The sequence below is a fragment of the Balaenoptera musculus genome, chromosome 6 (assembly GCF_009873245.2).
Source record: "Balaenoptera musculus isolate JJ_BM4_2016_0621 chromosome 6, mBalMus1.pri.v3, whole genome shotgun sequence".
Taxonomy (NCBI): domain Eukaryota; kingdom Metazoa; phylum Chordata; class Mammalia; order Artiodactyla; family Balaenopteridae; genus Balaenoptera; species Balaenoptera musculus.
Genome location: NC_045790.1, coordinates 26392140 through 26405793, shown reverse-complemented (window position 1 = coordinate 26405793; position 13654 = coordinate 26392140). Strand labels below are relative to the sequence as shown.

The following is a 13654-nucleotide window of genomic DNA, read 5'->3' as shown; positions in this document are numbered from 1 at the left end:
CCTTAAGAAGCTAAAAATAGAGTTACCAGATGATCCAGCAATCCTACTCCTGGGCATATATCCCGAGAAATCCATGGTTCGAAAGGATACAGGCACCCCAATATTCATTGCAGTGCTGTTTACAATAGCCAAGATATGGAAGCAACCTAAATGTCCATTGACAGATGAATGAATAAAGACGATGTGGTACATACATACAATAGAATATTACTCAGCCATTAAGAGAATGAAATAATGCCATTTGCAGCAACATGGATGGAACTGGAGATTATCATACTAAGTGAAGTAAGTCAGACAGAGAAAGACAAGTATCATATGATATCACATATGCAGAATCTCAAAAAAAGTGATACAAATAAACTTATTTACGTAACAGAAACAGACTCACAGACTTCGAGAACCAACTTATGGTTACCAGGGGGGATGGGTAGGGGAGATGGGATAGATTGGGAGTTTGGGATTGACATGTACACACTGCTACATTTGAAACAGATAACCAACAAGGGCCTACTGTATAGCACAGGGAACAGTGCTCAATATTCTGTAATAACCTAGGGACTTGCCTGGTGGCCAGTGGTTAGGACTCAGTGCTCCCAATGCAGGGGGCTCGGGTTTGATCCCTGGTCAGGGAACTAGATCTCACACACTGCAACTAAATATTCCACATGCCACAACTAAAGATCCTGCATGCAGCAACGAGGATCCTGCGTGCTGCAACTAAGACCCAGAGCAGCCTAAATAAATAAATAAATAAATAAAATTCTGTAATAACCTAAATGGGAAAAGAACTTGAAAATGAATAGATACATGTACAACTGAATCACTTTGCTGTACACCTGAAACTAACACAACATTGTTAATCAACTATGCTCCAATATAAAATAAAAATTAAAAAAAAAAAAGAAAATCCCTTAGCCCAGAAAAAAAATGATATCGTCGAGTTCAGTGTCTGAGAATTACCTTCTGCAGCATTTCCAATAGAATGTCATCTGGTTTCTACTAGAATACTTTCAGTCTAGTGGACTCAGCATCTCAGTAGGCAGCTCAGTTGGACACTTCTAGTTATGAGAAAGGGCTTTTGTTTTTTAAAATCAACCTAAATCAGCCTGTCTGTATCCTCTGTCCATTGATTTTGGTTCTAGTCTCTGGAGCACAGCAGAACAAGTCCATGGCCTGTTTTAGTATCTACAGTCTCTTCTGTCTTTGTTCCTCAGTCCCTCTAAATTCACCTGGCAGGGCCACTTCTCTCAAAAGCCAAGTAGCCGAATGTGAATGAATTCTTGTGCTACTTTCTGTTCCATTGGTCTATTGTTTTTCCTTGTGTTATTACCAAACTGTCTTAATTACTGTAGCTTCTTATAATAAGACTTGATATTTAGGACAGAAAGTCCTTTAGCCTTGTTCTTCTTCAAGAATGGCTTGGCTATTCTTTGGCCTTTGTATTTCCATGTACATTTTAGAATTTGTCTAGTTTAATAAAAACAAAAAAATACATCTTTTTCTTTAATTCTCTAACCATAGAAAGACACAATTCATTTTTATTTATTAATTGTATATCTGGAAAACATGTTAGATGATTTAATAATTTTTCTGAAAGTTATTTCAGATTTTCCTTTTCTTTTTCTATTGAGGTAACATTGATTTTTAACATTGTATAAGTCTCATGTGTACAACATTATATTTCTACTCCTGTATACCCTGCAATGTGCTCACCACTGAAAATTTATTTTCCGTCTGTCACCACACATTTGAGCCCCTTTACTCATTTCACTCTCCCCAACCCCTCCCCGCCACCATTTCAGATTTTCTATGTATACAACGATTTTACCTGGGCTAATCAGAGATTTTTCCTTCCTTTACTTAATTTTTTTAAAAAAAAATAAATTTATTTCTTTATTTGTTTTTGGCTGCATTGCTGTGCGTGGGCTTTCTCTAGTTGCGACGAGCGGGGGCTACTCTTTGTTGTGATGCGTGGGCTTCTCATTGCGGTGGTTTCTTTTGTTGCAGAGCACAGGCTCTAGGCGTGCAAGCTTCAGTAGTTGTGGTGCACGAGGTCAGTAGTTGTGGCTCATGGGCTCGAGAGCGCAGGCTCAGTAGTTGTGGCCCATGGGCTTAGTTGCTCCGTGGCATGCGAGAATCTTCCTGGACCAGGGCTCGAACTGGTGTCCCCTGCACTGGCAGGTGGATTCTTAACCACTGTGTCACCAGGGAAGTCCTTAATTTTCTACTTACACCTTTAAAACATTTTTTTCTTTTTCTTGCTTTACTGCACTGGCCAGGACCTTCAGTGGGCCTGCTTGTCTTATTCCCAGAAAGGGAAAAATTTCAATATTTCAACATTGAGTATTTTTTAATAATAGCTTTACTGAGATATAATTTATATATCATTAAATTCACCCTTTTAAAGTATACAATTTAGTGTTTTTAGTATTTTCATAGTTGGGAGCCATCACCACTACCTACTTTTGGAACATTTTGGTGACTCTATAAAGAAACCCTGTACCCATTAGCAATCACTCCCCATCGTGCCATCCCAACTCTTACCCTCCTCACCCCAACAACCACTCATCTACTTTCTGCCTGTATGGATTTGCCTATTATGGACATTTCATATAAAAGAGTCATACAATATGTGGCCTCTTGTGACTGGCTTCTTGCACTGAGCATAATCTGTTTGAGGTTCATCCATGTTGTAGCATGCATCAGTGCTTCATTCCTTTTTATTGCTGAATAATATTCCACTGTAGAAACAGACCACACTTTATCCATTCATCAGCTGATGGATATTTGAGTTGTTTCCACATTTTGGCTGTTATGAATAGTGTAGCTACACAATTCAAAATTCGTGTATAAGTTTCCATGTGGACTTATGTTTCTCCTTCTCTTGGGTATATAGCTAGGAGTGGAAGTATGTTGCTTTTTTGTAGATAACTCTGACAGACTAAGGAGTCCCCTTCTATTTCTAGTATGGTAACAGCTTTTTCTCTCTTCCTTCTTTAAACATTAAGGTGATAATATAATGTTTGGATTTTATCCTTAAATCAACCAGGTATTTCTTAAATAAACCTAGTGTAGTCATGATATATTATCCTATTTATATACTGCTAGATTTGGTTTGCTAATATTTTACTATTTTTAAAAATCTATGTTCACTAGTCAGACTGATCTATAATTTTTCTTTCTTGTAATGTCCTTGTCAGGTTGCAGTATGGTATGGTTATGCTGACCTTAAAGAATTGTTTGGTAGAATTTGTTGATTAATATAGGCCTATAGTATTCTTTGTGGGAAGGTTTGAAATGATGGATTCAATAGTAGACAATTCAGATTTTCTATTTCTTCTTCTGACAGTTTTATTAAATTGTCTTTTTCTAGGAAGTATCCATACTGTCTAAATTTGCTGGCATAAAGTTGTTCATAATATCCTCTTATTTTAACTGTTTTCACTCTGTAGTAATAGAAATTTTCCTAGTCCTCATACTGGTGACCTGTGCTTTTTCCCTTTCTCCTGCATCAGTCTTGCTACATATTTTATTAGTTTTGTTAAAAAAAATTTTTTTGGCATTGTTGATCCTGTCTCCTGCATGAATTTTTCTATTTCATTGATATTTTGGCAAACACCGCCAGGGCAAAAAGGTGCTCATGAACCCTCTCAGATCTAAACCCAGTGATTCTTTATGGTCTTTTTTTAACCTCATCGACGATTTTAAGATGTTTTTAAATAGTGATCCAGTTTTTTTAGTTGTCTTTGATGGGAAGGTTGGTAGAATCATCCAATCCTCCAGTATTAGATATAAAAAACTGAAAATTTTAACTGTGTATTTAAAAATTTTATGCTACCTATTCAAAAATATGAAAATCATTTAAAAAATAAAGTGGCAGGTAAATGGACATTTTACATATTTCCGGTGGGAGTATACATTACTAGAATGTTTTTGGAAAGCAATCTGGAAAAGTGCACCAAAACTCAAAAAGGGGAAAAATCCAGATGTCCACTGATAGGGGAATGTATCATGGCATATGCATACATTAGTACTCCACTTAAATGTAAATATTCCTCTGAGAGGGTAAATTCAATGAAAGCAAATGAAGCACTGTCACACTTCAGTGTGAGTTAGCTGAAAAGGCATTTAACTATGGCACAGGAAGGGATATAGACTAGGCCTGAAGCAAGATAAGACTCCCATTTCTGAGAGGGGAAATTTAGCTTTATCTGAGCAACTACACCCTTAAAAGAAAGACTAACTCATTGAAAATATTGAAAAGGTGACTTTACTCAAACACATGTTTTGGAGTTGGAACCCATGCTGGCTGTGCTTGTAGCCTGGGCACTCAGGGACCTGCTGACACCCTGTTTGGTGACCAACACCAAACTCTGCAGAGAGGCTGTCAGAGCCAAGCTTTAGAACATAGTTGTGGCTGCAGTAATAAAAAGGAGGAGAACACCAATACCAGCATTTCCCATGTACTACTGTGGTTAACATAGTTTCTGCAGGACTCATGTAACAGTCCATTAACCCACAAGATTTTAGAGCAGGGACCTCAGAAACTGTATAATCTGGTTCTCCGCAACTTTGCCAATCTTGGTATGATAATCTTGGCTATTCCTCTATGCTGCTATTTAAGTTTCTTCTTTTTCTGATTGTTTAAAGTTTTTTTTTTTTTAAGTTATTCTTTTTTTTCTGATCTGGTTATGAAAAGCTCAAAACATTATAAAAGTACAGAATTACATACTAAAATCCTCCCATAATTCCATCACCCAAAGATAACCACTAACAGTTTGTTGTTTATTTCTTCCAATTTGTTCTCTAGGAAGATGCTAAATTGTATACATGAAAAGAAGGGAGCATAATAGCACGTGTACTATTTTAAAATTTCTTTCTTCCTCTTGGTATATTGTGGACAATTTTGCATGTCTGTATAACAGTTACTTCAGTCTCTCTACGTAGCTTTATGGCAGCCTACTGTTCCCTATCAGTATGTAACTGGTTAATTCCCCTCCCACCTTGGGAACAATGCTTCAAAGTACTTTCTTAGAGGCACACTTGTGCAGAGAAAGATGTGTTTCTACAATGGATTCCTAGAAGTGAAATGCTGGGACAGAGTATAGCTATTGTTAATTTGTCCTGTTTCTTATTTATTTATTTATTTGGCTCTGCCGGGTCTTAGTTGCGGCACATGGGATCTTTAGTTGCTGGCATGCGGGCACTTTTAGTTGGGGCATACGGGCACTTTTAGTTGCGTCATGCGGGATCTAGTTCCCTGACCCGGGATCGAACCTGGGCCCCTTGCATTGGGAGCGTGGAGTCTTAACCGCTGGACCACGAAGGAAGTCCCTGTCCTGTTTCTTTTGAGGACAACTTAACAATAGCTATACTCTGTCCCAACATTTCACTTCTAGGAATCCATTATAGAAGAGTTTCTCAGACTCACAGACTTAGAGAACAAACTTACGGTTATCACGGGGGAAGAGTGGGGGGAAGGGATAGTTAGGGAGTTTGGGATTGACATATATATACTGCTATATTTTAAATGGATATCCAACAAGGACCTACTGCATAGCACGAGGAACTCTGCTCAATGTTATGTGGCAGCCTGGATGGGAGGGGAGTTTGGGGGAGAATGGATACAGGTATAGGTATGGCTGAGTCACTTTGCTGTGCACCTGAAACTATCACAACACTGTTAATGGCTATACTCCAATATAAGATAAAAAGTTTTTAAAAAAAGAACATAAGTTTCTGTTTGCCCTAAGCAATGTGTCCAATACTGCATGTCATCCACATTTTTTTCCTCTCAAAACAATGTATATATTTCAAATCAGGCCACATTTTTTTTTAAAGACATTTTTTTAGAGCAGTTTCAGATGCACAGAAAAATTGAGAGGAAGGTTACAGAGGTTTCCCATATATCCCTAGTCCCCACCATCACACAGCCTCCCCGATTATCAACATCCCCCACTAGAGTGGTGCATTTGTTATAACTGATGAACTTATACTGACGCATCATAATCACCCAAGTCTATAGTTTCATTATGGTTCACTCTTGGTGTGTACATTCTATGAGTTTAGACAACAGTATAAACACGTGTATCCATCATTATGATATCATACAGAGTATTTCCACTGCCCTAAAAATGCTCTGTGTTCCACCTATTCATTCCTCCCACCACCAACCCCTGGCAACCACTGACCTTTTTACTGTCTTCATAGATTTGCCTTTTCCAGAATGTCACATAGCTGGAATCACATAGTACATAGCCATTTCCGAACTGCTTTTTTTACTTAGTAATACGCATTTAAGGTTCCTCCATGTCTTTTCATGGCTTAATAGCCCATTTCTTTTTAGCACTGAATAATATTCCATTGTAGGATGCACCACAGTTTATCCTTTCACCTACTGAAGGACATCTTGATTGCTTCCAAGTTTTGGCAACTATGAATAAAGCTGCTGTCAACATCTGTGTGCAGGTTTTTGTGTGGACGTAAGTTTTCAACTTATCTGGGTAAATACCAAGGAGCAAGACTGCTGAATTTTTCTAGGAAACCACTAAACTACCTTCCAAAGTGGCTGTACAATTTTGTACTCCCACGAGCAATGAATGAGAATTCCTGTTGCTCCACATTCTCACCCGCATTTGGTATTATCAGTGTTTTGGTTTTTGCAATTCTAATAGGTGTGTAGTGGCTTCTCATTCTTGATTAAATTTCCAAAGCTCTTTTCTGATTGTGGGTAGGTATTTTGGGGGGGAGATGAGGGCAACTCCTATCTCTAATGTTAGAATCTTCGCAAATGTTTGGTAATCTTGGGCTACCTGCTTATGTTAAAAACACTGACCCAAAGCTCTGAATGTGTGGGTGGAGATAGATAGTCAACTTTGTGCTTGTACTGGGTTGAGCTAGTCTGGATTCTGAACATGGGGGTTCCCATTTCTACTAGACACCCAAGGTCAAGTGGATGAGAACATGGGTTCAATTTGGGGGTAAATGCCTAATACTTGGAACAAATTATGGAGACGTCAGTAAGGTTGGGGTCATATGCCCTGCTTCTCTTGAGTACAGTTTCCCAACGAATCTCACCATTCCCAGGATCTATAATTTCTAAACCTGGAACACCCTCAGAGTTACCTTGTCTCACACATGTTTTGTTGTCATCTGCCAGACAGAGCCTACGTACCTTCAGTCTTCAAGGAATTTCTCAACATTTCTTGTCTTCTAATAGTACTAATTATTTTGTAATGCAGTGTTACATTTTTAAAAACAAACATAGTTTTTGTTATTTTTAGGAATTTGGGTGGCCCATGTGCTCAGTCCATCATCTTGATTTGATCTATCCAGGTCATGTTAAGATTTTGGAAAAACAAAAATGTAGCTTCTCTCTGTCAAATAATTTAGACCCATGAGGTAAGTAAGAATTAAAAAAAATAGATATTATAATTACCTAGTCTACGACAGGCATTTTGTATGTGCTATTCATTCTATCTGCACAAAAATTTGAAAGATAGGTATTACGATCCCAGCTGTACAAAGAAAAAACTTTAGTCACAAACAGCAGTAACTCACCCAAGGTCCCCTATAAGCAGCACTGTGGGCCAGGAACCTTGATCTGTCTCCGACCTGCTTATTTGCAGATGAAGAAACTGAGGCTGAGGTAGATAACTAATTTGCCAGTTACCTTAATCAGAAGCCTCATAGCTCCCTTGCATATTTTCTTCTTATTGCTTAAGGTTGGAAGTTACATAATTTCAATGACATTAATATGTAACAGCATGCTGTTTTGTTAACAATATTGTGTGTGAGACTGGTGTGGCCGGCAGAGAGCCGATGAGAGAGTTAAATAACATTAACCCAATTAAAGGCATTCCAGGAATGCACAATCCTCTAACTTGGCAACGATGACATCTCTGCAGTCTGACAAAGCTCAAGTGATATGCAGGCTAGTATGAACATTAAGATTTTTAATGTAATTAGTCTATGAAAATCACTCATTTCTTAATCAAGCTCCACTTTTGTGCTTCCAACTCCACCTTCTCAGCCTACAGACTAATGCTTTTTTCCCCCTCTGCTGCTTTCCACTTTTCCCATGATTTAGAACAAATATTTGCCTTGGTAACTATTTTCCCTGGTTACTCTCTTGGCTGATTTTCTGCACAAAGAACCGAAAGGCATGTATCCCCAAGGGAAGCAGTTATTTTAGATTTTGCAAAGAAGTCAGTTAACATTTTTCAACATTCCCTTGTTTGTTTTAAAGAAAGCTCTGGTTTTGTTTCATTTTCATCTGGAGACTTAAATGACACCAAGCAAAGCCTACTTAGTTTAGATTTCCAGGTAAAATGTTTTAAATTTTAAGTTTCTACTAAAGCATGTGGAATGGTTTTAATATTTGGCTGTTTTATGTTGCAAATATGTTTAACCCTTGAGGAAATAAGCTCTTACTAATAGATTTTAAAAGTTTAAAGTGTACATTATTTTGTTTACTTGTTTTTTTCAGGATGACTACTTCTTAAGTATTTAAAACTTTATGAAATTAGGATTCAATATATTTTTTATATGTTTAAATAGAATTACATGCTCAATAGAAGTATAAGTTGGTTTGAAAATTTCATTCTTTTCTATTTTTAAGTCCTAAAAGAGCATAAAGGATTAATTAAAAATGTTTTTCATTTTAAGCCTATAGAGTGAAGTTAAAAGGGATAATAGGCATCTCATGGCTTTGTGTAAAAGTTTAACATTTAATTTAAACCCTTTAAAGCTTACTTAAGACAGATGACGAAGAGTTTTAATGGAAAAAAAAACAATAAGTTAACCAAGATTTACAGATGATATTTAATGTTGGGATAAACACAATAAATGTTAAAAAGAAAGAAAATTTTACTTGATGAAAATAATACATACAGTGATTAGACCTATTGTGTCATAAAAGTTTACCCCTAGAAACATATTCACTCGATTATAAAGTTGTTTTTGGAGTAAATATTAAAGGCAATGTGAAATTCTATAAATCACTGAAAATAACAAAGGCCTAGGCATCAATGATAAAATTAGTATTGAGAGGCCATTTCATAAACATTATTTAAACATTTCAATTAGACTATTTAGATTCTGATTTTGTTAAAATTAAGATAGCTCTGTAAATTTATTTTTGTACGTATCTATTTAGATTTCTGGGTAAGTAAAAGTGAGCCAATTTGGGAGGGGGGTGGAAGACAAAGAGGGATGGGATAATGGGAGAAGGGTGAGCTTGGGCAAAGTTCTGCTAAGTAAGAGGCTCAGGGACAACACGATGCCTGAGACCCTCATGGAAGTTTATCTCCAGAGCCCTTAGATCCAGGGCCTGACTCCTCATAACTCTCACCTACCACAGGATGGAGAGTCACATATATGACTGTCAAAGCAAGAATATCTCCATGTACAAATTTTATGTAGAGCACAGAACTTATGCTCTTTGTCAGAGCTCACTTCTCCTGCCACTCAGCAAATTCTACTTCTACCCTGTCTCACAGTGCAACTTTTCATATTGCTTTCCCCTGCTGCTGTTGCTATTTCTTCCCAACATATTACCTTGCTCTCTGAATGGACTTTGACAATTTTAGCCGCCAATCAGCTAGGGGATTTGCTCCTCCCTTACATTTTGCATGTTAGTTTTTCTAAAACTAATATAGATTACAAAAAGTTGTTCTAATATAGTTTCATTTCAGTGACCTACAGTAAAGGGTTTGAAATGACTGCAGTAATTAATGTACCTATATACTGAAAAAAAGATTGCATGCTGAGGTTAGTTGACATGAAAATAACTTAGAGGCTGCTATTTGTTGAGCCAAGGTAAAATGGTGACAAGTCAGCATATGATCCAAGTACATCCTGACTACAGGAGGATAATTCTGGCAGATGAAGTTATAAAAAGAACTGAGATTCAAGAGGGCAAACTAAGCAGATATCACTCTTTTCCTCTTACCAAATACCTAGAAATAAGAGAAGATATATTACAAACAAATACACACATGGATATATAGCTGCAGTAGGAAATAAGAAGGGGAGCTTCTGGTGAGACAGAAACTGTGAGGAATCCTTCAAATACAGAGAGAAGATGGGAATGAATTTAAAGAGGAAAACCATAGCCTTGAATAGGTATGGGAGAGAACTGTGTAAAAAGAGCTTCTGTGGAAAAGAAAGAAGTCATTAGAGTAAAAGATCCTAAGAAGGATACATTAAGGAAAAAAAAAACACCCCATACATTATAGTAAAACTTCTGAATATTAAAAATGAGTTCAAAATCTGAAAAAAAAACTTCTACAGAGAGAGGAAAAAAGATTTGTTACAAGAGATGAGAATCAGATTCAATTTAAACTTTTCATCAGTAACAGATATAAGAAACAAATGGAACAATACCTATGAAGTATTGAAGGAAAATTATTCTAAAATCATAATTCTATTTCCAACTAAACAAAATGATATTTTCTGACATATAAGAATTCAAAACTTTTACAACCCAAAACATTCTCTTAGAGAAAAATGATATATTTCAGGGAAATAAAACTAATCTGATGGAACTCATGCTTCTTATAATGGCAGACTATGCAATTCAGACCATTCAGCCTGCTGAGAATAATTAGAAAAAAATAGGAAAAATAACAGGGCCAATATTTGGGATAGGACTGGAATCCTAAGAGATCTGGAACAGCTTTTCTTCTGGAGGCATCTGTGGAACCAGAAGAGGTGACTGAGAAGCTTAGTATAGCTTTAAAACAGCCTCTCAAGTCAAGACAGAAACAAAACTCAAGGAATGGGGCCAATCAAGTAGCAGGGGTGGCAGGGAAAAGTGATGCAGATGAAATCACCAGGTTTTGGTTTGGGACTTAAAGTATAATTATAATTAGTTATAGTGAAACTCAGCTTCAAATCATTCAATTTATGATTGATAGTGCCCTTAACCTCATGTCTGAATGTAAATCCTTTTAGGATAAATAATAAATATCTCATTGTAGGCTTCAAAGTATATTCACAATTTTTCATATACAATGGCTGGCAATCAAATGCCATCAGGCATAGGAAGAAACAGAAGAAAATGGCTAAAAACCTAGAAAGAAATAACAGACAATAGAAATAGACATACAGAATGTCCTGATATGGAGTTTTCAGACTCAGACTTAAATAAATGTGATTAATATGTTCAAAACGTGAAAAACAAGATTGAAAATTTCAGTAGAGAAACAATAAGAACCCACTGAAAAGCCGAAAAACTAAAAAAAAACAATAACAGAAACAAAGAAGTCAATGGATGGATTTAATAGCAGATAAACCACAGCTGAACAGATAATTAGTGAATGGAAGGGAGGTTAGTGGAATAACCAGGATCAATCACAGGGTGAGAGAAGGATAAAAAATACAAGAGAGGGAAAGTGACATTAAAGACATAATGAAAAGGCTATCATACGTGTCACTGTAGTTTTGAAAAGAAAGAGGAGAGAGAAGTAGGAAAGTATTATTTGAAGAGGTAAGGGCTAAGAAGTTTCCAAATTTGATAAATATCAGTCCACAGATTCAAGAAGTGCTATGAATCCTACATAGGATAAAAACAAGTAAATCATATCTATGTACAACAGAGTAAAACAGCTGAAAACCAAAGCCAAAGAGAATATCTTAAAAGCAACCAAAAAAGTTACTTTTAAAGGAGAAATAATTAGATTGACAGATGACTACTCAACACAAAATATGGAAACAAGAAGACACTGGAATGAAATCTTCCAAATGCTGAAAGAAAACACTTGTCAACCTAGAATTCCATATTTAGCAAATGCATCCTTTCAGAATGAACATAAGATATAAACATTTTCATATGACCAACAAACAAAAGAACTGGTCATCAGCAGTCCTGCACTAAAGGAATTACTAAAAGGTATTCTTTTAGGAAGAAAATAATCCTGATAGAAGACTGGAGATGCAGACAGAAATAAGAAGAAAGAAAAAGGATAAATGTTTAGGAAGATCTAAATCAGTGGTTCTTAACTGGAGGCAGGCTGACTCCTTCCACCCCCAAGACACATCTGGTAATATCTGAAGACATTTTTGGTTGTTATAACTGAGAGGAAGGTGATAGTGGTATCTACTGGGTAGGAGCCAGGGATGCTACTAAATATACAAAGGCCAGCCCCCCACCACAAAAAGGAATTATCCAACCCAAATGTTAACAGTGCTAAGGTTGAGAGAGCCTGATCTAAATGAACTTTTAGCATAAAATAATAATAATAATAATAATAATCTTTTGAGGGTTTAACATATATAAAGAATTAAAATATATGACAAAAGTAGTTTATGTTCTAGGATGAGGTAAGTAAAGTTAAAATCCAGAAAGAGGTAAAGGTACTAATTTATATTAGATTTGATAAGTCAAGGATGTATGTGGTAATCTCTACAAAGAACTTAATAGCAAAAAGTATACAATTACTAATGGAATAATAAAAACTAAGCAATCAATTAAAAAGAAAGCAAGCAAGAATGGAAAAAAAAACACACACAGAACAGGCAGGACAAATAGAATACAAATATTCAGAAAATATATTTAAATTCAAACATATCAAGTGTTACAATAAATACAAATAGACTTTCTATTCCAATTAAAAGATAAAAATTGTCATATTGCACTAAAAATGATATGCTAATAGAAAATATATTGAAAATATGAAAGGCTGAAAGTAAAATGATGCAAAAAAATATATTAAGCAAACATTAATAAAAAGAAAGCAGCTACATTCATTAGACAAAGTAGATCTTATGACAAAACACACTACTAGAGATACAGAAAGTACCTAATGATAAAAGCACCAGAAATATATAACAATTCTAAATGTGTATATACCTATACCATGGCCTCAAAATATATTAATAAATATAACCAAAGTGACTTATATTAAATTTCATCCAAAAATAAACCCAAGAGACAATATAGTTAAAAACAACAGAAAATCTATTATTACATTATTTATAAATTAAAAATTACAACTAAGGACATAAAAGTGCTCACTTTGGCAGCACATATACTAAAACTGGAACAACACAGAGAAGATTAGCATGGCCCCTGCACAAGGATGACATGCAAATTTGTGAAGCATTCCATATTTTTACATAGAGAACAGACTTGTGGTTGCCAAGGGGGAGGAGGGGAGGAGGGGAGGGAGAGGGATGGGCTGGGAGTTTGGGCTTGGTAGATGCAAACTTATATTTAGAATGGATAAACAACAAGGCCCTAATGTATAGCACAGGGAACTATACTCAATATCCTGTGATAAACCATAATGGAAAAGAATATAAAAAAAGAACGTATATATGTGTATAACTGAGTCACACTGTTGTACAGCAGAGATTGGCACAACATTGTAAATCAACTATTCTTCAATTTAAAAAAAAAGAAAAAAGAACATAAAAAATATTTCCAGAAGATATATGCACAAGAGTGTTTTGTTTTGTTTCGTTTTTTGGACACGCCACGCAGCTTGTGGAATCCTAGTTCGCTGACTACAGATTGAACTTGTGCCCTTGGCAGTGAACGCTCGGAGTCCTAACAACTGGACCACCAGGGAATTCCCACAAGAGTGTTTACAACAGAGGAAAAGTGGAAAAAATTAAATATCCATCACCAAATTGTTTGTTACATAACTTA

At 36.0% G+C, this 13654-nt stretch overlaps 2 protein-coding genes and 1 non-coding gene across 8 annotated transcripts in view; 2 read left to right on the top strand and 1 right to left on the bottom strand.

Moving 5' to 3' along the window:
- LOC118897018 (centromere protein P) overlaps nt 1-13654 on the bottom strand; it is a 234680-nt gene that overhangs the window by 36046 nt on the left and 184980 nt on the right. The window lies entirely within an intron of this gene.
- ECM2 (extracellular matrix protein 2) overlaps nt 8153-13654 on the top strand; it is a 36386-nt gene continuing 30884 nt past the window's right edge. For 2 of the 3 annotated variants that reach the window (XM_036855728.1, XM_036855727.1), the window contains exon 1: nt 8153-8325. The gene's annotated coding sequence lies outside the window, so the exon portion shown is untranslated. The remainder of the gene's footprint in view (nt 8326-13654) is intronic. The other variant, XM_036855729.1, reaches the window with a different exon arrangement.
- LOC118897610 lies at nt 13011-13117 on the top strand. Its single transcript, XR_005020497.1, has one exon. It is a non-coding gene; the product is annotated as a U6 spliceosomal RNA (small nuclear RNA).